Genomic DNA, 27,475 nt, shown 5'->3' with positions numbered 1-27,475 from the left:
GTCATTACACATTTGTCCAAACCCTTAGATTGTACAACTCCAAGAGTAAACTATGGACTTTGGGTTGATGATGATGTATCAGTTGTAGGCTCATCAGTTGTAACAAATGTACCACTGTGATGAGGGAAAGTTGATAATGAGAAGGCATGCATGGGATGGTAATATGTGGGAAATCTCTGTAGCTTCTTCTTAATTTGGCTGTGAACTTACAACTGCTATAAAAGAAAAGTCTTTTTAAAAAGCACTTGTATAAAATAATATGTATGTATATAATTGTCTCATTGGGAATATAACTTATAGAAATGCAATATATTTGATAATAACAGCACAAAGAACACAGGTGGGAATAAGCTGTACTTGAGTAAGAAAATAATACCCAATGAATATTTGACCCAAAAGCAGTAGAATATATATTCTCCTCAAGTGACTATGGAACATTCTTTGTTGTTTTGCTGTTGTTGTTAATTCTCACCCAAGCATATTTTTCGATTGATTTTTCGGGAGAGTGGAAGAGAGAGGAAAGACATCAATTGGTTGCCTCCTGTATGCACCCTTACCAGGGCCCTGGCAGGGGAGAAGCCTGCATCAAAGGAATGTGCCCTTGACTGGAATAGAATCTGGGACCCTTTGGTCTGCAGGCCAATGCCCTATCCACTGAGCCAAACTAGCTAGGGCTGGAACATTCTTTAGTATAAATCACGCTAGGCTATAAAACAGGCTTCAGTAAATTTTGAAGCACTGAAATCATACAAAACGTGTCCTCTCATCACAGTTGAATTAAATTAGAAATCAATAGCAAAAATAATCGGGGAAACTTACAAATACATGGAAGTTAAACAAATAGACCTGAGTAGCCAAGAGGTCAAAGAAGTCACAAGGGAAACTTAAAAATTTTAAATGAACAGACATGAAAGCACAACATTAAAAAAAAAATGTAGGGGATGCTGCTAAAGCAGTAGTTAGAATTTTTTAAAATTAAATTTTATTGGGGTGACATCAGTCAACATGAACATATAGGTTTCATGTGTGGATTACCAATTTACAAAATCTGTATCTAGGACCATGTGCCCGCCACCCAAAGTCAATCTTCTCCTGTCACCTCATTAGGACTTCTTCCTCCACCCACCTCCCTCCCTCTGGCAACCACCACACTGCTGTTTGTGTTCATGAATTTCAGTTTTATATCCCACATATGAGTAAAATCATATAGTTCTTAGCTTTCTCTGTCTGACATATTTCACTTCACATAATATTCTCAAGGCCCATTTATGTTGTTGTAAATGACGCTATGTCATTCTTTCTTGTGGCCATGTAATACTCCGTTGTGTATATATACCACATTTTCTTTTTTAAAAATATTTTTATTGATTTCAGAGAGGAAGGGAGAGAGAGATAGAAACATCAATGAGAGAGAGAATTATTGATTGGGAATTGAACTGCAACCCACTGGTTCATAGGTTGATGCTCAACTGCTGAGTCATGCCAGCCAGGCAGTGGTAGGTAGAATTTAAAGGTATAAAGGCCTATATTAAAAAAAAAAAAAATTAAAAAAAGCTTCCACATCAATAGCCTAATTTTCCACTGTAACTTAAGAGCAAAGTATCATAAGCCAACGGAAGGAAGGAAATAATAAAGATTAGAGTAGAAATGAGTGGAATAGAGAATAGAAAAACAATAGAGAAATCAACAAAAGCAAAAGTTAGTTCTTTGAAAAGTTTAACAAAAATTGGAAAATCTTTAAGTAGACTGGTCAAGCAAAGCATAGAGAAGACTAAAATTACTAAAAGTACCGTAGAAATAAAAGAGGAGACATCAGCCGAGACTGGTTTGGCTCAATGGATAGAGCGTTGGCTTGGGGACTGAAAGGTCCCGGGTTCGATTCCGGTCAAGGGCATGTACCTTGATTGCGGGCATATCCCCAGTACGGGGTGTGCAGGAGGCGGCTAATCGATGATTCTCTCTCATCGATGTTTCTAACTCTCTATCCCTCTCTCTTCCTCTCTGTAAAAAAATCAATAAAATAGTCTTAAAAAAAAAAAAAAAAAAAAAAAGAGGAGACATCATTACTGACTCTAGAGAAATATAAAAGGATGTATCCACCCTAGCCAGTTTGGCTCAGTGAATAGAATGTCAGCCTGCAGACTGAATGGTTCTGGGTTCGATTCCTGTCAAGGGCACATGGGCTTAATCCCTAGTGGGGGTTATTCAGAAGGCAGCCAATCAATGATCCTCTTATTATTAATGTATATATCTCTCTCTTCCTCTCTGAAATCAATAAAAATATTTTTTAAAGGATGTATCAGCATGGGGCTGCCAACCTTTCCAAAGTGTAAGTGAGCAAAGCCTTCCTATCTCTTAGCACCATTCTCCTTGAAGAATAGAATGAAAAACTTTTTACAAAGTCATTAATGAAAGCCCCTAAGCTTAATTGTTTTTAAGTTGCTTGGACCTCTGCCAACATAGTCAGGTCAGAAGACACTATGGCCTACCCAAGCTCTTCCCATCACCCGCTGGAAAAAGGGGCGTGGTGATAACAAAGGCTTAGGCAGTCCAAAGCTCTTTTCATAATGAAAAATTAAAGTAAAATGGTAATATTACAGCAATTACACAAAAAATTACAATTACATAAAGATAAAACGATCCACCAAAGTAAAATATCATTATTTCAGGAACAGCAGCAAATGAAATGGTGATCCTTTCATGCCAGGACTGATGATGCAGATAATACAGTTCAATATGAGAATTATGGAAATTTTATCTGTCCATGCATCAGGCACAGTTGGAATTTTGCAGCATTCAGTGGAAGCTCTGCTAACTGGCTAATTTTAGCATTCACTGAGAGAAATAAGTCTATTTAATAGTGCATTAGTCATCCATAATAATAAAAAAGGACTTACACAAAGTCCGTCAGTGTTTGGCAAGTCTTTTTTTGAGAATCACTGCTTTGCAACTGCACGTGGATTGCCATTTATCTACTTGGGCATATAACATATAACCCAGTGTCAGCAGGGCCTTCTTCCTATCCTTACTGAAGAAAAATGGTAAAGTTGAGTTGAAGCCCAATCACATGGAAGTCCAAAGCTCTTCTCATAATGTCTGCAAGTTTCCAAAGTTCTTCATATAATTCATAATAAATTTCAGGATTTTTTAAATTATCTCTTCCAAGTGAAAGGTCTTTGCACTGCATCACAGTAACTCAATCTCCTCTTTAAATCCCAACATCAACAACAAAATCACCTCAGAAGGATGTTTTGTGAAGATGTGTGGAAAGATGGAGTGAAATGACAGTAAAACAAACACTGTCAAATAAAGGAATACATTTGCCATTCTTAAAATATTCTTCACGTTCCTCTCCCTCCCTTCTCTCTCCTTCTTCCTGTCCCCTCCCTCAATTTTAGACTTTCACCAGCACTTCTCTTGATTCTCCTCTTCTCTCCGTTCTTGGTTTTCTTCTCTCCATTGTTTTGAACAACGACCTCGTTCATTCTGTTGTCTCAGAAAGAAGAGCCTGAACAGTTCTCTGGATGAATACTCGGGTCCTTGGGGTCTCATCTTCCCCTATTCCCAATGCTGATCTAGGAAAGTTTCCTTGAGAATAAGCTGAGACTGGTATGTAGTAAACATGACAAGTGATGTTGAGCTACCTAATGAGAAAGGGGCAAGAGATGGACAGTAGCATTTCTCAAGAAAGAAGTGGATAGGAATATGGTGCAAAGCAAGAATGGGTTCATGAAGAATGACCTAGAGGAGTGGGCAAGTAAAGAGAAAAAGATGAGTGATGGGACAAGATAAAAAACTGAAGTGTAGAGATAGCTCATTTTTCAGGAAGAAGGACATCTCTTTTATTGAAACAACATGAAAGGAGAGGGGAAATATGTTAAATGCATTTGCAGTTGGCAAGGATAGTCAGTTGAGGTCATGAAGGTGCAATGACTTGGATTTTCTCAATAAAGTCAGGAACAAAACCATCTGCTAATTGAGGCCAGAGGTAGAAGAGGGCTTAGCATTGTGATTGGAGGTCATGAGGTGCCAGTGTTTTTAATTTATCATGTTGAACGATCTTATCCACCATATGCACCCACCTATGAGTAGGAGCAGATAAGAAAAGTATCATGGCATGGGTCCTGGGCTGTGATTTTATGAGTCCAGTTAAATAGTAAATACAGTGATGGACCAAAAATATCATCTAATGGAAGGTGGTAAATTGAAAGAAAATTATGTAGCTCAAATAATTGGACATGAATAAGAATAGATATATTGGGAACAAAAGAGTGAGCTAGAAGAATAGGAGACTGGGTGAACTATTAATGTTTAGGATATCAGATGAGTTTTAAATTATGACATGGTCCAGAGTATTGCCCATGAGAATTGCCTTTGTGGACTGTGGACTGGGTATTGATGAAGGTCGAGGAACTCAGAATTTAGGATATTTGATTGGTGATAGGAAGATTTTCAGGATGTGGCCAGCTAGCAATAAAGAAGAAGACTGAGTCAAGTACATGGATCTCATTGGAAAGTGACCAGGAGACTGGAATATGACAGTAAAAAAAAAGCTGTGTTGGAGAAGAAAACACTTTAATGTTTTATAAAAGTCATTTTAATTTTTTTAAATGAAGTCATAATTTACATGAGACAAAAACCATGAATCACTCATTTTGCATAAGAATCAGGGCCTCTACAGAGGATGGGTAAGAGAAAACACCGAGTTAGTGGCATAGGAGCAAAGGGATAAGTTGAATGCTACCACAGGGTTTGACGCTGACACCTCACATAGATCAAAACATAACTCTAAATCCTGATAGGATGGTTTGCCCAGGAGTCTTTTTTTTTTTTTTTTTTTTTTAATTTTGTTGTTTTTGTCAGAAGATATTTTTCCATTGTCTTTACATAAAGTGGAAAGGAGGGAGGGAGAGAGGAAAGAGAGAGAGAAAAACATCCATGTGAAAGGGACACATTGATTGATTGCCTCCTGCACGTGCCCTAATCGGGACCCAAGGATTGAACCTGCAACCCAGGTAAATGCCCTTGACCAGGAATCAAACCCATGACCCTTTGGTGTGGGCCATCGCTGTAACCACTGAGCGCATCAGCCAGGGCTTTCTTTTTGCTTTTTTTTTTTTTTTTTTTTTTTTTTTTATTATTATTATTAAAGGCAATAAAGACAGTGGGTCAGATGCCTGCTAGCAAAAGTTGAGCTCTTGAAAAATCTTTTAGTGATAGATGTTGAAATTACTGAAACAGTGAATGCTGCTCTAAAATTGAGCAAACATGCCTCCGTTGAAACACACACACACCCATCGGCATAATCCTCACTCTAAAAGGCAATCACTGTGTAAAAGAGATAGATGGTGCCGGGACCGGTTTGGCTCAATGGATAGAGCGTCGGCTTGGGGACTGAAGGGTCCCGGGTTCGATTCCGGTCAAGGGCATGTACCTTGGTTGCGGGCAGATCCCCAGTGTGGGGTGTGCAAGAGGCAGCTGATCGATGACTCTCTCTCATCGATGTTTCTAACTCTCTATCTCTCCCCCTTCCTCTCTGTACAAAATCAATAAAATATATTTTAAAAAAAAAAAAGAGAGAGAGAGAGAGAGAGAGAGAGAGAGATGATTAAAAAAATAACTTAGAAGTGCTTGAAAAAAAGTTTCCTTCTATATTAAAAATTCCCAGGGGAGTAAATGAGATTAAATTATAGCAGAAAGCACCTAAAAACTCTGAAAACCTTTGCTCTCTTTTTTCAGAACACATTGTCCTTCCAGAGAAATGGATTTTTGGCTCTAATTTGACACTCTGTGTCTAATTTGATTTGGCAGATCAGCATCTTACATCCATCCATATGAGTTTCACAAATTAGTGAACAGGGAAATTCTCTCATTCTATGCAATTACTGGCCAATCCTAAGAAAGAAGATGAATATTCTATTTTCCTTTTCAGTTGCCATTCTCCATGTTTTTAGATAAAATTTAAGAAAGGAGCAATTTCTTAAAAGGAAGACATCTGAATAAGTAACTAATTAACTAAATGTTTCTACTTTTGACCTCAAGCAGCAAAGGTTTAATTGCAAAGTATTTGACACCAAAGTTGTTGAAATAGTATGAATGATGAAAAGTTTGTTTTTAAATGCCAGAGTATAATTTAAAAAATAAATAAAATTTTCATGATGAACTAGAATTTATTCATTCATTTGTTCACTTATTCAAGACAAATTTATACAGGGTACCAGAGATATGAGGAGCATTAATAAAATGGAAAAATAAGTGTTTTTAGCAAAAGTTACTTGCAAGTATTAAATCCTAGATACTCCTGGTGGGAGATAGGTTTCTTGTTTTTCAGTTCTTTAGAGAACTTTAGATGTGGTCTTATCTGAATTTTATTCCAGTATTTTAATATTTGTAAACCTGATTGGGCATATTGCTTTACTTTGATGTCACATTATCAGTGTTTAGAAAGAAAACAAAGAAGGCAGCAAGCTAAAAGAAATACTCCTATTGCTTGTTTGCTGAAAAGTGGTGTGTTTTCAGCATCTCTTAAAAGGGGATCGTATCTTGCGTAGTGCAGTCAGAAAGGCAAAATCCATACACAAGGCCCATTAAAGCCATGGTGAGATATGTGTGTGGGGACTACAGGATTGCTGTTTGAATAGCCTCCTTCAGGAGCTGTACATTTCATTAGTTAAGACTCTAATTTAGAAGGAAGACTAATCCAGCCATCTCCAGCTTCCAAAATTAAACCGATTAACTAGATTAGCATTCACTAAGAAGAAGTATCTGCTGTCAGAATTCATTCTATTAAAGCAGGAACTGAAAATCATGCCAGTGAAACCTGCAAGCTTTCTTAGTACCACATTATGTCCTCTGAAAGCACCAGAGAATCCTTTCGGCATTTTTGCGGTAGGAATGCTGGCTTTTCTCTGGATGAGAGCACATTCATGAGAGAGGGCACCCATGGAGCGTGTTGGGCAAGGACGGGGCCTGGGAGCAGATCACAGGGTGAAATGAAGATTAGCTCAGCACTTATTTTGCTGGCTGTTGGTGTTGCTTAGTTTTTATTTCTTTTACTTGTGGATTCTGTGTGGAAATTGAGGACAACACTCAAAAGGGTAGAATTCCAAGTATTTGAAAAATCGTGAGAGCTCAGAACAGTTTCTAAAAGCCCTGATCTTTCTGAGCATTTTGATTGTGCTAGAAAGTGTAAATCTTTTAGCAGCCTATGCCTAGGAGCCCCTAAGGAAGAAAGAACAATTTTTCAGGGGTGCTATCTTTTTGTATTACAACTACTGAATGCACATAGATTCTGCCAAAGTATTTTACTCATCTCCAAATTTAAACTTAAATCTTTGTCTGAATCTTCTAAAATTTCCAATAAAAACTCATACAATAATAAAAAAAATTGTACATTTTGATGCATATAAAATAGAAACCTATTTTAAGCGCTAATTTGAAAGAAAACCATAAGTGTAATATTAAATTCAGGGAAAACCTATGTAGAGATCCTGTTGGATACTGAAGGCCATGATATATACATTTTTTAAATATTTGAGATAGGTTTTTATTTTGATCAACTGTTGCTATTAGGACAATTTGGGTTAGAAGCGTGGAAGGCACTTGATTATGAGCTCAGCCAATACTGGATTCAAGACCTCCAAAAAACTGTTGCATCTCTCTTACACCTTCTCTCATTCTCCTCCTCTGCTCTGCTTTTCTCTATGTTGAGAAAGTCATTCTTCCCACTGAGTTCGGAAAGATGGTCATCAGCAACTCCAGACTTAATTCAACCAGTTGGTGGCCTCAAGGAAACAAATTACCTTCTTCCCAATGATTTCAGGGCAAGTCTTGGAAATCACATTGACGGGCCTGGCTGGGCAGGTGCCTGTCCCTATACCAAACAGTTCATAAAAGAAGATATGCAAGTAGCCAGCAAGCATATGGAAAAAGTGTGCTATACTTAACCATGCCTGGATTATGAGCCAAATGTAGAACTGCTAGGATTCCATCAGTATCTCAGGCAACAAAACCGTATATAATTAGACTGTGAGAAATGGTTTCCAGGATCCTAAGTGGTACGCTGTTAGCAAAAGAAGAGGAAAGCAATATCGGCCCAGTAAACACAATAGGTTGAAAGAATTAGGAGAGAGGTTTAAATTTCCCCTCGTGATAAGATTTTATTATAAGAATTCACATGAAAATAAGGGTAGGCATGGAACAGTCTTAACCAACAGACTTCATGGAGAAATGAAGCACAACTCTTGATAAAGCTATAGCACCAGTGGTCTAACTGCAATGCTGGAACTAAACAGCCACTCCAGAGATTGCCACATGATGATGGATGCTTCCTGGTCCATTTTGTAAGACTGGTCCTTTTGATGCTCTGTTTTTTCTTCAGTAGCTCCTAATTCATTTCTGCTATTCATTTTCTTTTTCTTTTTTAATATATTTTTTTAAATTGATTTCAGAGGGGAAGGGAGAGGGAGAGAGAGAGACAGAAACATCAACAATAAGAGAGAATCATTTATCAGCTGCCTCCTGCATGCCCCACACTAGGGATCAAGCCTGCAACCCAGGCATGTGCCCTGACGAGGAATCAAACTGTGAACTCCTGGTTCATAGGTTGATGCTCAACCACGGAGCCACACTGGCTGGGCACCAGGTGCATTTCTAAATCAATTTGTCAGTTTCCACAGTGAAAAACCTGCTGGGATTTTGATTGGGATTACATAGAGCCTATAGATAAATTTAATAGAATTGACATTTAATCAATATTGACTCTTACAATTATAAAAATGCTATCTCTCTCCATTTCTTTAGGTCTGCTTTAAATTTCCTGTTGATTCCCCCCCCCCCCCGAGTTTATTTCTAGATATTTGATTGGTTTGGCTATTTAAATGATATTTAAAATTCTTTTGAATTCTGACATTCATTTTACTAGTATCTTACTCTTCCATGTCATCACAATGTGATACTACTGTATAGCAAGGACAACCCATAGCCCCATTTTCTCTATACTCTTTAAATACTGTTCACCCCAATTTAGATCTGATTCCATTTTAAAGATTCTGGTTCGTTTCCTAAGGCCACTTACAGTAGCCATTACTGTGCCCATCAGAGTCCCAGCAGGAAAACGATGGCATACTCAAATGGGGTGATTTGAAGAGAGTTTTACACAAGGACTATTTATAAGAGTGCATGGAGACTAAGGCAAACCACAAAGAGTAGTACGATCCTCTGGTACTACAAACAATAGGGTTATATACTTGAAGAGGCAGTGAAAGGGAGCAGTTGATCGTTAGTCAGCTGATAAGATAAAAGAACTTTGACCAAGAGATGCTGCCCCAGCCCATGGCATCCCTGAAGGGAGATAGAAAAATAAATATCTCAGGTTTCCTCTTCTCCTTCCCTCTGACCTCCTCCTACCAGGATTCTTCAAATCCAAACCCAAGGATAAGCAAAAATTAATAGGGCAAAAATATATGAGGCATATATTTAGAGTAGTACATTTACATAGTACTTTCTTATATATTACCTTTACACACCAAAGATAAAAGCTATCTTCTATTATAAAAGATAAAAGTTATCTCCTGATTTGCTGTCACAGCACCCTATGTACATCTTTATTATCATAGCTCTCCTCATACTTTTCTACTTGCCTGTTTTCCACTAGACTGTGAGTGGCTTAGGGTGGTGGCTATGTCTGAGCCTTCTATCTCCAGTGCCTGGAGAAACACCTGGCAACTTCATCTCTACAGCTATGCACAGAATACCTGGACAGCTCCTATAGTCAGACTTCATTGAGTCCACCTACTGGACTATCTGGCATTCTCCCATCACTCTGAAAACTTCCAAACTATTACTTATGCTGACTACCAGGTCATGCTCTATAACCCCACCCTCTCACCCTACCCTGCCTAAGCTGAGAAATATCAGCGTCTTCTGGTAACTTGTAAGAAATGCAAGACCAGGCGGGCTAAAATTCTGCAATCTGTGTTTTAACAAGCTGTCCAGGAGACCCGGCAGTACACTCCAGTTTGCAAAGCCACGCTGCCAAGCACAGTGCTACTCCACCCTCACCAGCTGAGGTGTAGCCTTCCCAGGAGACTGCTGGGTTTGTTCCCACACCTGTTTGTGCCAGTGGTACTTGTCATTCTATTTACATATTTTAATTAGTTATTATATTTACCAATGAATTGCAAGGGCAAAATGAAAAAGAAATGTTATTTTTATGGAAACTACATTGAATCCTTTAAAAAGACTCAGTGAAGTCAACTCACTAAGAAAAATGTTCTGAAAGGAGAAAAAGTAATAAAGATCTAGTGTTTTGCACTAACTCTGCTTCATAGGAGTCTATAAATATTCATTCCACTCTGAATCAAATTCAAAGACCATAGAAAATGAATGTGGTTTAGGCAAGAAATATGAATCAGAATACCAAGCAATGATTCTATATTAAAATTTTAAAAAAGGCTGTGAACCTACATGAAAAGATTTGCAAATGATTAATCATGTTTTAAATTAAAAGAAAATGTTTATGGTATGTGTGTATTTTTTTTATAATTTCCCTTTTTTCTTTACTAATTAACCGATTTCTAAGTTCAACTGCATGCATGGGGGAGAGAGCTCCCCTGAGATATGATTGAAATCCTAATAGGAGATTACAATCTAGAATAAGGGATGAGACACAACTATCTGCTTCTAACTGTTGTTTCCTTCCATCTTTTTTTTTCATTTTTTTTTATTAAGGTATTATATGTGTATATATCTTACCATTGCCCCCCACACTCCCATACATGCCCTCCCTCCTCAGAGTTTTGCGTCCATTGGTTATGTTTATATGCATGCATACAAGTCCTTTATCTCCCTCATATCTCCCTCCCCTCCCTGTTGTAATTTGACAGTCTGTTGCTTTACTGACTCTGTATCTATCTTTTTGTTTATCGGTATATAATGTTCTTTATTATCCATAAATGAGTGAGATCATGTGGTGTTTTTCTTTCATTGACTGGCTTATTTCACTCAGCATAATGTTCTCCAATTCCATCCAGGTTGCTGCAAATGATAAGAATCCCTTCTTTTTATGGCAGTATCATATTCCATTGTGTAGACGTAACACATTTTTTGATCCAATCATCTGCTGATGGGCACCTAGGCTGTTTCCATCTTGACTCCAGAAGAAAGAGGTTTGGGTATCCCCTCTTTGCTTCTACTCTTCTTTCTCTGAAGCAAGAGGAAACCATGGTTAAACAGCTATAATGCTGAGACTTAATGGTAACACCAGGGACAGATCCTGGGGTCCATTGTGAAGCCAAATGGCTGATCTGTTTGCAGCTTGGTCAGAAAATTCTTTGTCCTAACAAAGGATACGGAAGCACCAAAGACAGAGGCGTCAAAAAGAAGTGGCAGCAGGAACTGCATCACCACCACACCATCAGAAAGAAGCCCTGTGGTCCTACAGAGAAGCCATGGCTCCCCAGCCCCAAGGCCCCTCCCTAAAGAACCCTCCTTCACCTCTTTCTCAGAAATCTGACTCCTACGTTGGTCTACACCCTGAGTTCACTGGACCCAGAGTGCAAACCTGATTCCCATCGATCCATCTGTTCACTTCCCTACAAATATGGATTTGGGATAGAGAGACTCCAGCTCTTCAGTGAAAACATGAATTGGAAGGGCCCTACAACTTGGGAGCTGGTGAGGTGGCCATAGTCTCCCATGTACTGGGAAAAAGCAGAAAAAGCCAGCCTGGGAGAGGAAAAAAGGAACATTTGCACAGAGAGAAACAGAAACAAGAGATTGCGTGCAGGTGGGCAGAACACGTTTGGTTCCTAACTTTCCAGTTCTAGTTCTAGTCCCTGCAGGAGAAGTCTGGCTGTGTTTCCTGCCCTCAGGGACCATAAACTGCCCCTGTATCCTTCTATTAAGTTGTCTTTCCCCACCCCCACACCACCAGTTGATTTCAATAGGCTCCTGACATTGTTCCTAGAGTAAAAGTACCTAGTGCCAGGCATCTTCATGAGCATATTGAAAATAAACATTGGCAACTCTGTATAATGACTATGTGGTTTAAAATCTGAATGATAAGCAATTGCAGATAAAGATAATTTACTGATTAGTGACACGGTTTCTGGCCTAGAGAGGCATGACATCCCGACACGAAACAAAAACAACCCAGTATCATTAAAAAAAATAAATAAATAAAAATAGAAGGAAGAAAGAAAGTAAATATAAGCAGAATTAGGAAAAACATTAGAGAAGAGACATTTAGATTAGAGCAAAGCAGAGATTCTTAACCATTCTTAGCCAAGGGCATATTTAAAACAAATTTTATTGATAAAGAAATTGGGAATTAATGTTAGGAGCATGGTATAGCATTTGTTTATTATATACTAGAGGCTCAGTGCAGTTTCGTGCCTGGTGGGTGGAATCCTTCAGCCTGGCCTATGCCCTCTTGCAATCCAGGACCCCTGGGGCACGCGGGGGGGGGGGGGGGGGGGGAGTGGGGGGGGCGGTAATCAGACTGCAGGGTTTCAGTGATCCCCTGCAAGCCAAGCCAAAACTCAGCAGTCCCACATCCACTTGCAGAAGCGGGAGAGGCTCCTACCACTGCAGCTGTACTCGCCAGCCTTGAGTCCGACTTGTGGTTGAGCAACACTCCTGCTGTGGGAGCACACTGACCATCAGGGTTGACTGTCTGACCCCTGGTGGTCAGTGCGTGTCATAGGGACCTTTTCGCTGGTCGTTGCGGTCGTTCAGTTGTAATGGTCGCTTGGGCTTTTATATATTAGGAGAATTATGGTATAATTATGATTAAATCAGTTCTTATGCCATACTCTGGATCCAGTTGTTTCTCACAAGCCCTGTTGATAATTTGATGGAATCTGGAGTTGAAGAACCCCACCTCCACCCCTCTCCCCAGAACACTGGGAATGTGGGCAGCATCAGAGGGGCCAGTATCAGATGAGCTGTCCCACTTACAGAATACCCTTTTGACAAGGCTTATTTAGACCTTGGAATAATGTAGAAACCACCTAAATGTAGCAAAGGTTTCCTCCTGCACCCCTGTCTTTGTGTTTTCTCCTTTTAACCTTGTTAAGAAAAGGAAACAGATGGGGAAAGTATGCCTCAGGATGCAAAGGAAGAGGATAAGCTGCGATTCAGAGGAAAACTAGACTAAGAGCATCTCTGTGCATGGGCTGGGGAAGGGCTTTGGGACTGAGGCAAGAAGGCTGCTGGGGAAACTGGAAGGTTCCAACCCAGCTAAACGGATGTGTAGCCTGGGACTGGGGAGGAAGAGGACACTGGGCGTGAAGGAAGGGTGAGGTTCTGTTGGAAGGGGTAGGAACAGCTGGGCTAAGGCAGAATCTGATGGAAGGGCAATAGAGGAGCACAAATGATTTTTTTTTTTTTTTAAGGAAAATGCAAGAGAGAAAGAGAGAAGAGATTCTTTTAGCCACATGAGGCGGGCGTGTATATAAGTCAGAAAGGGTTGAGCCTGTGCATAACCTTTGGCCAAGGAACAGACTTTCAGTGTAATGATTTCAGTGTAAGCAGAGCAACTCATTTACTTTTTAAGAAATCATTTTAAAAATATTTAAAGAATTAAGAGTGCAGAACCTGGTGTTAGACAAACAGGGTTTAAAAAACTGGCTTTGCAGCTAATAAGCTCTGTGACCTTAGTTAACTTAATCTCTCTAAACCTCCCTTTATTAACAGTGTCAATGCTAATTAGCACGTAAAAGGACTGTCCTCGAAAGAAGCAATATAATGTGTGTAACGCAATTGTCTTGTACACAGTAAGTGCTGTAAGTGGCAACTCCATCTATTGATAGAGTTCATGTATCCTGTACCAAGAGCTGATTTGTGCCAGCTCTTTTTTACATTTTTACTAATTTGATGCAATTAAAGCTACCATTAGTTATGGATGTTCATAGGAATTTATGCTTTATTCCTATATTGTGTTTCCTTATAATTTTTAAATATATATATATATTTTTATTGATTTCAGAGAAGAAAAGAGCGGGGGAGAGAGAGAAACTTGATGATGACAGAGAATCATAGATTGGCTGCATCCTGCACACCCCACATGAGATCAAGCCTACAATCTAGGCATGTGCCTTACCCAGAAATTGAATCATGACCTCCTGGTTTATAGGCCAATGCTCAACCAGTGAGCCACACCGGTGAGACTTCCCTATGATTTTTATCCATCCCCAGAGTTGACATGGACATATTTTATATCAATCAATCATGTAAAGTCTATAGTCCAAATTGAAAGTAGTTACATTTCCTGTTTTAAGAACAACTTGTTATAAAAATGTACATTTCTAGTAGATGGGCAATAAAATGTAAGTATTCTATATAATAAAACCCTAATATGCAAATCTACCAAACAGCAGAATGACTGGTCACTATGACGAGCACTGACCACCATGGGGCAGGCTCTTAACACAGGAGCTTCTCCCTGGTGGCCAGTGCGCTTCCACAGGGGGAGCACTGCTCAGCCAGAAGCTGGGCTCAGGGCTGGTGCGTGCAGGCGGGCGCTAAGGGGCGAGGAATGCTAGACTGGGAGAGGGCACCGGCCAGGCTGAGGGACACCTCCCCCACCCCTGTCGCCGCCAAGACTTCTAGTTTTTAAATAGATGTGCGTAAGATAATGCCCTGGCCAGTGTTTCTACGTGAGTAGACCAAACCTAAGGGTCTCAGGTTTGATTTCCGGTCAAGGACACATATCTGGCCCAGATCAGGGCATGTGTAGGAGGCAAGCAATCAATGTCTATCTCACATCAATGTTTCTCTCTTATCCCTTCCCTTTCTCACTCTACTCTCTCTGAAAAGCAATGGAAAAATTATCATCGGATGAGGATTAACAAGAAATAAAAAAGATATGTAAGAAAATAAGTTTCACTATTTTATAATCACCTTTCTCTTTTGTCTTCTTCCTCTAAAAAAAAAATTTTTTTTTTAAATAGCAATACTACCCAACTGCTGTTGCTCAGTAGTTGATTGTCAATCCATGTACTAGGAGGTTACAGTTTGATTCCTGGTCAGGGCACATGCCTGGGTTGGGGCTCAATCCCCAGTAGGGGGCAGGCAGGAGGCAGCCAATCAATGATTCTCTCTCATCATTGATGTTTCTCTTTCTCCCTCTCCCTTCCTCTCTCTGAAATTAATTTAAAAAAAATTTTTTTTTTAATTTTTACTCACATTCCAAAGATATTTGGTTATTTCTTAAAATTATCTTCCTCTTTAAATCTAAAATATTTCCAAGCCCTTTGTTCTGAAGAATATTATATCAGCAATAACAAAGGAGGAAGCCAAAAGAATCTTTTGCAGTCTGCATCATTAGTTCCTTAGGCTATAGAACTTTGAGGATGGAGGGGAACACAGTTGTTCATATTTGGTACATGAGTTAGATCTGGCATGTCACTTCATAGCTGCCCTTTATACATATCAACTTAATTCTCCATGCCACTTTTCCAAAATATTTACAATCCGCCCCGTTCTTTGTAGCTCCTGTCCCGTTTTGTGGTTGGACCTCACATTGTGACCACAGTTCCTCAGAAAGCTTCTTGGTCTTGGCCAGGTAGCTCAGTTGATTAAAGCATCATCCCCATAAGTCAAGATTGCAGGTTTGTTCCCCAGTCAGGGCACATACAAGAATCAACCAATAAGTGCATAAATGAGTAGAACAACAAATCTCTCTCTCTTTTTCTCTCCCTCCCTTCCTTCATTCTGTCTCTCTAAAATCAATAAATAAAATTTTAAAAGAGAGAGAGAGCTTACTGGTTTGATTTCTGTCCCCTGTTCACTGTTCTGTACACAGTTTATTTTTTGTTATAAGTATAAAGTATCATTTTGGATGGGCTTGGGGAAAACACAGTATTATATAGCACCATATATAAACATTACCATTAATGAGACCAGAGTTACATAAAAACAATATGTTACCTTTCATTCCTGTGTAGTAAGAAAGCTCATATAAGATTACTGTATGGCCGAGACCGGTTTGGCTCAGTGGATAGAGCATCGGCCTGCGGACTGGAAGGTTCCGGGTTCGATTCCGGTCAAGGGCATGTACCTTGTCTGCGGGCACATCCCCAGTAGGGGGTGTGCAAGAGGCAGCTGGTCAATGTTTCTCTCTCATCGACATTTCTAGCTCTCTATCCCTCTTCCTTCCTCTCTGTAAAAATCAATAAAATATTTTTTTTTAAAAAAAGATTACTGTATGTTATGTAAGATTACTATCTGGACCCTCGCCTTTTCATTATCATCTTCACCTTTGGCACACTGTCTTGTCCTTCTTCTTGTTTCTCCCTGCCCTATTTCTGAGGTGAATTTTCAAATCAGACATAACATATGTATGGTAGAACCTAGTTCACAATCTGTATCCCCCACCCTGTTTTAAAAACAACTTAAAAACTTATTTTGGTTTAGCATTAGGAAACCTCTGTAAATTCACCCACTCTTAAGATTAACTACTTCATCCCATGTAACCTTCAGGGATGCGTTATTTTCATTACAAATAATATAACCTCAAAATAAAAGTTTACCCTATTCTCCATCTGAATTAAGTAAATACATAAGATATGAAATATGAACACTCAATATTGTATATAGCATTTGTCTACTTACTGGTGAATATTTTTCTTTTTGTTTAGTCAGCACCATGGTGACAAGTTTATATATTGTCCTAACAGCTAATGAGCCATCTGGGCATGACCAACAAACAGAATTTTCTTCTATCTATTCAGGAAAGATAGTGTGCAGTTGTCTAATCATATTTATATCCTGAAGTGATTATCTGTGCTTTTTCTTGATGGGGATCAGATTTTATACCATGTAAGTCATAGAAATTTAATAAGCTATCATCAGTGTAAAGTATGAGTCACTAGTTATCAGAATTTTTTTAAAACTTATGTGTGTCATATGCCAAAATGAATTGAAGAAGAGCAATTTTCAGATGAATGTCTGAGCATATGCTATCACAATATCTGAATATCTATATTCTCAGAACAAATGGCCTGTCATCATTTTGTCAGGACCTTTGTTGACAAGTCCAAAGCTCACATGTAATCAGCATAAACATCAACATAAATATAACATAGCATTTTATTCATCTGTTTTTAATCATAAGCCCCCTGCCAATGCAAATGATTATTATATGTATCCCATACATACTCCCTAAAAAAAAATCAGGCAGTGATAAAAGTTCAGATTCCAGGTTGTGCAGGCAACAGGTCTTGGCTAATCTTCGTCTGTGTTCATGGAGAAAAATCTCTGGGGAACTAGGCAGATTTGTTATTTTAAGTGTGTGTGTGTGTGTGTGTGTGTGTGTGTGTGTGTGTGTGTGTTTAATGATTTTAGAGAGAAAGGAAGGGAGAGGATAGAGAGATAGAAACATCAATGAGATATCCATCAGCCGCCTCCTGCACACCCCCTCCTGGGAATTGAGCCTGCAACAAGACATGGGCCCTGAGCAGGAATCAAACCAGGGACTTCTTGGTCCATGGGTCAATGCTCAAACAATAAGCCGCATCGGCTGGGCAAGAGAGTTATTCTTATAGACACCAGATAATTAAGTGAAAGAAAGACACATTCAAATCTTAAAATTTTTTCCTCAAAGCACAGCACAAAACTCAAAACCTTTCCAACGATAAATGGAGCCTGAAGTCACTGACAACCAAACCTAGAGTTTAGTTCTTAGGCTCCCTTATCATGTATACTACTAGAGGCCCGATGCACAAAATTTGTGCAAAAGTAGGCCTTCCTTCCCCCGGCTGCTGGCACTGGCTTCCCTCTGGCACCCAGGACCCGGGCTTCCTCCCAGCCCCTGGCAGGCACCAGGACCTGGGTTTCCCTTACAGCCCTGGCTTTGTCCAGAGGTCATCTAGAAGGACATCAGGAAGGAAGTCCGGTCTAATTGGCATATTACACTTTTATTATTATAAATTAGTTGAATTCACAACCTCACTATGTCTTTTATGTAAATTAGAACATCAAGAAAAACTTGTATCCTGGGAATTAGAGGAGCAACTATTAGAACATATTTAGGACTTGGGAAATCCAGAACTCTCCAAATTTTCTGAAACACTTGGCCACAGCTTGCATTGGAGAAGAGAACTACCAAATCATGCCTGTGTCTCACTTTGGCTTGACTGGTGACCAGAATTCAAACTCAGAGTGGGTACAGAACCAGAGCAGAGAATACTACAGAGTAGTTACGTTATAAGGACTTCACTGATTCATGGTATACAAAATTTGAAAAATATTAATGGATTTTGATAGTGTGTAGTTGAAGAAGCTATTTTAAAATAGTTTATATTTTGATGCAGGTGCTGTCATTCTTTGGCCTGGCTCAGGAAATCAACCTTGATCCTAAAAGTGTGTTGCCTGGACTAGCAAATACAAGCCTGCAATGGATGACGGTGTTAAATGCTATCAAAATGCAACAATTCTTTTGCATGATTTGGGGGAATGAATTCAAAGACTTCAGAAGACATTCATGTTGGATTCAATATTGTAAGCATTCATGTCCCCTCACTCACACATATACACACCTTCCCTCCATCATTGCAGCCCTGAAGACTGTCACTCTTTCCGTGATAATGAGATTGGTCAGAAGAGTACTGCCACCACGAAAACATGCTTTACCAGCTGTCCTTCGTAAGCTGAGAAGGCTGGCTAGGAAAAGCTGAATAAAAATTAGCTCCCTGAGCTCAGTGATGTTGGGAGGGTCCCTAAAGACAGTGCCCTAAAAAATATGGTTCTGCCCATTTTAATAAGCAGAGCTGTTTTGCTAATCAGACTTAGGGTAGGTTATAATATGCAGAAATTTCTAGTTGTGGTTAATTCATGGAGTCTACTGGAATAAAATTGATAAGCAATGTAGTGAAGTCTTACTTAATTTATTATAGTCACAGACTCCTAGGAAGCAAAGGCTAGGAGAAACCTGACCTGAATGTCCACTCTAGAGAGCCAGGGTCTTCATCCATTTCCAGACCTGAGTCAGTTCCCTGCCCTAGAATGTCTTGAGTAAGATGTTGGGTATTTTTTTTTTAATGTTTTTATTGATTTCAGAAAGAGGAAGGGAGAGGGAGAGAGATATAGAAACATCAATAATGAGAATCATTGATCACCTGCATGCTACAGGGCATGTGCCCTGACTGGGAATTGAACCATGACCTGTTTTATGGGTCAAGGCTCAACCACTGAGCCACACCTGCTGGGCAAGATGTTGAGTGTCTTTGAGAAAGGTCTTTCTCATGATCATCCTGTTAGCCTTTGCTCCTAAGGATCATGGCCATTTACCTTGAAAATCATGCAGAAATAATTCTGATTTTGAGGATTATTCCATACTAATTAATTAACATTAATTCTTGGGGACTCCATATATGAAAATGTTTCACCAATCAGACAGGGACCAAGTAGTACATGGGATTTTAATCCAAGTCTGCATCACCCAAAGCCCAGTTAGGCCCAAGATACATTCTGTAGTGATCTCCTCACCTTCTGACTATAGGACTAATACAGCAACAACAATCGATAACATTTCCTGGTTGACTCCTAACCTCTGGAGTAAGGAAAATTATGGCAAGAAGTGCCAGATAGAAGTTATCAGAGTTCCTTCTCACTAACTAATTACTAAATCAAAGTAATACTGAGGAATACAGGGGCATCAAGGATGATTCCTATATTTTAAGAAATAGATATGACAACAATAAAATGAGACGACTGCTTAGAGACATGCAGCAAGACTGCAGCTGATGCTGTTTTCCAAGTGCCAATGTTAAGCTAGAAGACATTTTGTTATCAGTTCTCACTACCATTGTGTGTTGTAAGCCTTGCCAGGTAAGATCAATGCAAATGAACTAATATGATTTCCAATTGCTTCCTGCCCAGATCACCCATCTGGAACTGTTCATTGTAACTTCGTTTTCAACTAAGGATAATATTACTATAAATGAAAAAGAAAATCATATGTGATTAAGGTAATCTAGTAAATATAGTTGTTTGAAAGTGGCATGACTATATAACACTAATATTTTCAAAGGGTTAAAAATACGATTGCTATATATAACAACACAAAAGAAAAGAGCTGGGTTCCAAATGGCATTCCAAATCCAAACAATTATCATTCTTATTTTCCATTCATCCATCCCTTTAGCCAATATTTATTTACCACCTCTTACGTGCAAAATAATGGAGCAAAGAAAAGACAATTCTCTGCTTATAATGTGATTTTTTTAAAGGAGGAAATTATAATAAAAACAAAGATGCTTGACTTCTTGATACTTGAAACACCTAGCACAGTGCCTAGAAAACAGAGGTGCTTGTTTATAGAATGCCACTTTATCCAAGTAATGATTGCCCTCTGCTCTGTACTGCTAGGCTGCTTCAGTTTCTTTGGCATCACCAAGGTGTCTCTGAATAGGCGAGTAACTTGGTTCTGTTAGGGAAACCTTTTTCTCAACCTCAGGAAAAATCAATCTAATCTCTCTTTCTTTCCCCTCTCCCTCCCCTCACACACATCTAGTTCTTTACTCTAGAGCAGTGGTTCTCAACCTTTCTAATGCTGAGACCCTTTAAATCAGTTCCTCATGTGGTGACCCCCAACCATAAAATTATTTTAGTTGCAACTTCATGACTGTAATTTTGCTACTGTTATGAATCATAATGTAAATATCTGTGTTTTCTTTTTTTTAATATATTTTATTGATTTTTTTACAGAGAGGAAGGGAGAGAGATAGAGAGCTAGAAACGTCGATAGGAGAGAAACATCGACCAGCTGCCTCTTGCACACCCCCTACTGGGGATGTGCCCATTATCTGTGTTTTCTGATGACAAATATTTACATTACGATTCATAACAGTAGCAAAAAATTACAGTCATGAAGTTGCAAAGAAAATAATTTTATGGTTGGGGTCACCACAACATGAGGAACTGTATTAAAGGGTCACGGCATTAGAAAGGTTGAGAACCACTGCTCTAGACCAATATTTTCACCTCCTACTCATATCCTCTTCCATCCTACAGCCATCACAACAGGTGCTAGTCAGACATCAACAGACACACCAATTTAGTTCTGGTTACTACCAGCTTTTATCTGGTTACTGTAAACAGTCTTTAATTGGTGTCCTTGTTTAAATATTTTCACCTCTCTAATGCAGCCTTGAAATGGTCACTAGAATGCTCTTTTACAACACCACTCTAATTAGGTTCTCTCATGCTTTACACTTTTTTAATGGTTCTGCACTGCCCTGGGAAGAAGTCTGAATCTTCCAGAAGCTTTGTGATCCATTCACTAACCACTTTTAAATATTATCTCCCTTTTGTTATCCTGGTGCCTTTAGCAAAATTTTGCTTAAATATATCATCAGCTATGCTACTGCAAATCTCAGATGAAAAAGAACCAATTGTTTCTGCCTGGGCAGAAGTATTAGAAAGGGAGCAGCGTCCCCTAGCGGCCGTATGATGTGAAGAGAGACTTGAAGGGAGAGAAGCCATCTGAAGCCTACAATGTCTGTGGGACCACAGCCCATTTACAGGTAAAACTTCTTCATCCATTGCTTCCTGCACTTAGGAGAATGCTAACTGATGTTCTGAAGGAAGGTAGTGTTTCCTGTAACTCCAGAGCCTAAATTACTGTGTTCAACTTCATTTTTGTAAAACACAAAAACATTTTTCAAATGAGATTTTAAAATATTGCCCCATAATGTTATGTTCATAACCTGACAACTGTAGAATGTTGAAATTTTTCTTTGGCAAGGAGAACAACATGGTCTGACCACAGAGCTTTCTGGTGAGCTGACAGTACAGTGGAGTAGATTCCTGGCTTTCAGAGATTTTGTGTTTTCCATTTCAGCCATCAATGAGAGATTTCTGAAGACCAATGGCTTCCGACAACCTGTTCTTTTCCCAGAGACACAAATGTGGTTTGTGCGATTGGACAACATCAGGTTTTCATTGTGGTTTTGTTTTTTACTCACTGTCAAGTAGGCAAGCTCTCAATAGAATTCTGAATTTGAATTTTTAGATTTCAAATTGATTTCCTACCGTGGAAATATATGCTGTAGAAGTACTCACAGATTCACAAGATCCTGAATATGTATCCTTTGTGCATATATGTGTGTCTTTAGATAGATTAAGCAACTGAAGAGAATGATTAATGTTCCTATATGACTTTCTCTTAAATACTGTGGATATCAGACAAGACTTTACTAGGGAGCAATTGTGGGAGGTGGGTAAAAATACAGGAACCCTTCCCTCATTTTCTGATTTCTCACTGTCTGAAGATCCACTCAATTTTATTCCAAATTTACTCTAAATCAAAACCCACTATAAAGAATCTTTGCACATATGCTAGCTAAAATATGTAGATTAGATTACATATCTGGAGGAGAGGATGCAGAATGCATTACAGACTATAGGTAGGATGGGTCTTTGCTGTCCTTGTGTACATGGGTTGTACATTATACACATCATCTTCACATTATTAAGTGCTATGATATGAATGTTTGTCATTCTTTCCCTCCAAATTCATATGTTGAAATTCTAACTTCTAAAAGTGATTGTATTAGAAGGTTGGACCTTTGGGAAGTGATTAGGTCATGAAGGTAGAGCCCTCATGAGTGGGATTAATGCCCTTATAAGAGAGACCACACCGAGCTCTCAAACCCCTTCCACCATGTGAAAACCCAGCAAGAAGGTACTGACTGTGACGCAGATAAAGGGCCTTCACAAGAAGGCAACCAGGCTGGCGCCTTGATCTTGGACTTCCCAGTCCCCAGAACTGTGAGAAATAAATTTATGTTGTTTAAAAACTACCCAGTTGGTGCTATTTTATTATAGCAGCTCAAATGGACTAGGCCATTAAATAAAAATATCTTCTAAAGACTTGATCCTGCCAAATTAGCTTTGACTACCAATGTTTGGGGAAGTGATCATCTCATTTACACAGGGAAAATGTTGAAAAACTTAAAGAGAAACTTGTTCAACTTAATGTTCATTGAGACATAAAAAGAGAAAAAAGAACAGTTCTGAATATTCAGTGCCAAATGTTTAAAATATATCTACTATCATTCATAGGAAATGATTGGAATTGTAAATGACTTTGATTATGACATGAGCAGAAGAATCACATTCAGAAGTGCAATTCCATGGACAACCTTATACTCAGGAGCCATATAACTGCATGATAAGGGAATGCTATCCATTTTGAGAGGTTGTTTTATTGGCTGCTTTGGTTTTTGTCCTATTGTTTCAGGTGAGGCTTCTCAGTCATTGACAGTGTCTTAATTGCCAAGTTGAATTTAGACCTGGACATGACGCTGACATGTACTGAGTCACTTTACTCCTTCACTAGCTCACACTCTCTCAAATTTTACCCATCACCAAACCTCTACCAAGACCACAGTGCCCCTTCCTTCCCACCTTATTTGGGCAATTGCAAAGTAATTAGTTTTTAATTGTCTCGTTTTATAAAATTTTAGTTTCTTAAGTGTTATGGTATGTCCTTGTTTATTTACATTACAGTACATGTTCAGCATAGTGTAGAAGAAAAACAGAATTCATATCTGATACTGTATAGTATTCTTGAGAGCTGCATACAAACATACAATTGATGAGCTCATTAAATGTTAAATAATTGGATGATTAATATTTTAAATACTTAAATCATGCTGATACATGTTATAGAATTGAAGATTGTTGTTAATCATATTTAGGAAAATTGGTTGGATTTTTTTTGTTTGGATATGATTATTTTTCCCATTTAAAATACTAGAATATTAGACCACTTCTAAAAATGCTAGAAATAGAAGTAGACTCTAGTGTTTAAATTGCTACTCAATATCTCAGATTGATAATGAGGAATACAGGCTGTAGGCAAAACAGTGAAGATGTTGACTTTTCTGCCCTTTCCCCCAATTCCCCTTTGTGGCAGGTGCTGTCTAAATGGTCATATTCATCTCTGTATGGCCAAATGCTTCATCCTACAGCTTCTCTGATCTGTATCTGATGCTGACACCAAGGAGGTCATAGAAGTGTCTCTGTCCCAATCCTAAACATGGTCATTTGAAACCTCTCTTTATTTTATACAGCTGTCTCAAAATATATATACACACTGTAACAGCTGATAGCTCAATTTTGAAAATGAAATGTATTTTAATAAATACATTTATTGTTATATTATAAATGTATTTATAATTATTCAAAGTCTGTGTTTACATTGGGAAGGATTCCCTATATTTACCTTCCAACCTGATCACTTAACCTGATTTAATAGTCTAACCTACAGATATAAGCATAGACCCATACACGGTACTGGTATAGGAGTACCATATTTTCCGGCGTATAAGACAACCCCCTAATTTTACAGTTAAAACATAGGGTTAGGCCTATATTCGCTGTATAAGACTACCCCCCACTTCAAAGAAAAGACTTACTTTGCCGTCAAGATCTGCAGGAAATTTTTGTGCAATTTTGGTCTTTTGCCCCCGATTTTCGGTTGACTTTTTTTCGTTTCAAAAGTCGTCTTATACACCGGAAAGTACGGGTAATAAAGTTTTTTCATTGTAGCTTTTCGAAGGAGAATTATATATAGAGCCTCTACTTTATTTAATGCACTATGATGTGTGCTATATGCTGTGTGCTGTATGGATATTCTCTCACCTCATTCAATTCTCTCAGCCACCTACAAAATAGCATTATTACCTCTTTTATGGGTGAAGAAACTTGGTACCAGAAAGTTAGGCAATTTTCCCAAGCCTATATGACACTACCTACATTAGGAAAAGGTATGAGATGACCAAGGCACAAAGCCTATATTTAGGTCAAAATTTCCACTGCTGTGTTTTCACTGTAAGCTGAACAAATCATGGTGTGTTGTGTTTTTTTTTTCTTGTACCATTTTGTAGTCCCTACAAGAATGTGTATCTGACATAAAGATCATATCATCTTGTGTATTTTATGAAGCTTTTTCACATTATATACTTTCTGGTTCTTATAATAATCCTGGGAAATGAGGGAAAGATAAACTAAAAATTTGGAACAAAGTTAAATTTCTATTTTCTAGACTATGAACTGTCCAAGGGCAATAATCTAATTTTATTCATTTTCTGTTTTTATCCAGTGGGCTAGATTGATTGCAAAAATGAACAAAATTCTTCCCTTCCCCCTCATCTCCTGCTTCTTCAAAGTGTCTGTGGTGCATTTGTACTATATTAACTTAGCTCAGCTGGAACTACACTTCCCTTGAATTCCATTCCCTGCGTAGTTGGGGGTTAGTGGTCCACAGGAGACATTTTGAAAGACAGAAGTGATGAAGCAGCTGCAATATTCCTTTCTGCATTCAAAGAAAGGAATGGCTCTGGGCCAGGTGCATGTTTAACTCGATGAAGAGCACCAGCTCTTCCTGTAGACCAACCATCATGGAAGTGGGAGAATTGGAGGCGGTAAAAAAGTGATGTGGGGCCGAAAACGGCTTGGCTCAGTGGATACAGCTTCGGCCTGTGGACTGAAAGGTCCCAAGTTCGATTCCGGTCAAGGGTACGTACCTTGGTTGTGGGCACATCCGCAGTAGGGGGTGTACAAGGGGCAACTGATCTATGATTCTCTCTCATCAATGTTTCTCTCTATCCCTCTCTCTTCCTCTCTGTAAAAAATCAATAAAATATATATATTTTTTAAAATGATGTGGGTTATGGCGGATCCTTGAAGGTCCAGTTTCTCTTCCACTTCACATCCATCTTCCCTTTCTGACTGCTTTACGTGCAGACTTCCGGCTCTGGCACCAGATGAAGAAGTAACAACTTCCCGTACACTGTTTAACCAATTACCTCAGTTAGAACTGTCAAATTCCATAGTCGACTCCTTGCTATATATATATATATATATATATATATATATATATATATACATATATATATATATACACACACACACACACATGTATATATATGTGTGTGTGTGTGTATGTGTATGTGTATATGTATATGTATATGTATATGTATATGTATATGTATATGTATGTGTATATAAGTATACACACACACTAGAGGCCCATTACATGAAATTCGTGCACAAGGGGGGGGGGGGGGGCGACGGACGGTTGTCCTTCAGCCCAGTCTGCATCCTCTCTAATCTGGGATATCCCTCTCATAATCCAGGAATGCTGGCTCCTAACTGCTCACCTGCCTGCCTGCATGATTGCTCCTAACAGCTTCTGCCTGCCAGCCTGATCATCCCCTAACCATTCCCCTGCCAGCCTGATTGACACCTAACTGCTCCCCTGCTTGCGTGGTCGCCCCTAACTGTTCTCCCCTGCCAGACCGGTCACCCCCAACTGCCCTCCCCTGCTGGCTTGATTGCCCACAACTGACCTCCCCTGTTGGCCATCTTGTATAGGCAATATTGTGTCCACATAGGGGCAGCCATCTTTGACCACATGGAGGCGGCCATCTTTGTGTTTTGGAATGATGGACAATTTACATATTACCTCTTTATTATATAGGATATATTGGGAACCAGAGCACAAATTTGTGCATCTTGAAAGGAACTGTGGGGCGAGAGGCTGCAGTGGGCTCTGGGACGAGTCTCGGCCCATCCTCCGTGCCCCCACCTGGCCCCTCCCTCCGTGGCCCCTGGTCCCCTGTCTGCAGACATGCAGCCCCACTCCTGCTGCCACCCACACGCTGACATCACTGGCCCCCCTCACACCCACTGATGGCGAGGAGCCATTGGGGCCAGTGCCAGCAGCAGGTGTGAGCTGCAACTGCTGCCCTGATTGCCCCGCAGGGGTAGGAGGAGGTGGAGAAGCCCTCAGGAGTGATTGGGACCAGCACTGGGCACTGGCAGCAGGTGCAAGTACCGGGCAGGACTATGGAGCACAGGAGCAAAGAATTTTCAGTAACCATCAGAGGCTCGCTCTGATGATAGCAACCGGTACCCCGCCTTCTGTCAACACCCACCATGTTCTACATGCTCCCCCTGATGATCAGCGAATAATATAGCAATTTGTTGTTTGGTTATTCAGTTGTTCCGCCTTTCAATCTATTTGCATATTAAGGATATATATATTTCATTCTCTGCTTTCCTAATGGAGCCCTGACTTTGCGGCTCTTCCTTGTTTCTTGAAAATGGGTTGGCCTTGTAATTTGTTTTGGGTTACAGAATGAGGCAGAAGTGACAGGGCCCAGTTCTGAGCCCAGGTCTCAAGAAGCCTTGCACCTTCTTGTGGAATCCTATAGCCATCGAATGCACAATCCCGGGCTAGCCTATTGGAGGATGAAAGGCTACAACATGGACTACATGGAGGAGAGTCCAGTTGTCCTAGCCAAGGCCATTCTAGACCAGCCTATAAGCAGCTGTTCCACCAAAATATGAGTACGCCCAGCCAAGATCAGCAAAGCTGTCCACCAGACCACAGGTGATGAGTGAGCCCATCTGAGAGCACATACACCAGCTGACCTACAGTCTTCCAGACAGGAATATA

The 27,475-nt window shown here is 39.5% G+C and overlaps 1 long non-coding RNA gene across 4 annotated transcripts in view; it reads left to right on the top strand.

The window, feature by feature from the left end:
* The window catches only part of LOC311622103, a 78,247-nt gene extending 52,408 nt beyond the window's left edge, over positions 1-25,839 (top strand). For 2 of the 4 annotated variants that reach the window (XR_014794946.1, XR_014794947.1), the window contains exons 2-4: positions 18,318-18,504; positions 19,885-19,973; positions 21,336-22,808. This is a non-coding gene — a long non-coding RNA (uncharacterized lncRNA). Of the gene's footprint in view, positions 1-9,991; positions 10,126-11,033; positions 11,789-18,317; positions 18,505-19,884; positions 19,974-21,335; positions 22,809-23,070 lie in introns of those variants that run through there. The other 2 variants (XR_014794948.1, XR_014794945.1) reach the window with 2 other exon arrangements.
* The last annotated feature ends 1,636 nt before the right edge of the window (positions 25,840-27,475 follow it).

Source organism: Pipistrellus hanaki, assembly GCF_964339955.1.
Source record: "Pipistrellus hanaki genome assembly, chromosome: 4".
Classification (NCBI taxonomy): Eukaryota; Metazoa; Chordata; class Mammalia; order Chiroptera; family Vespertilionidae; genus Pipistrellus; species Pipistrellus hanaki.
The sequence above is the reverse complement of the archived record's forward strand: the minus strand, read 5'-3'. Positions and strand labels throughout refer to the sequence as shown.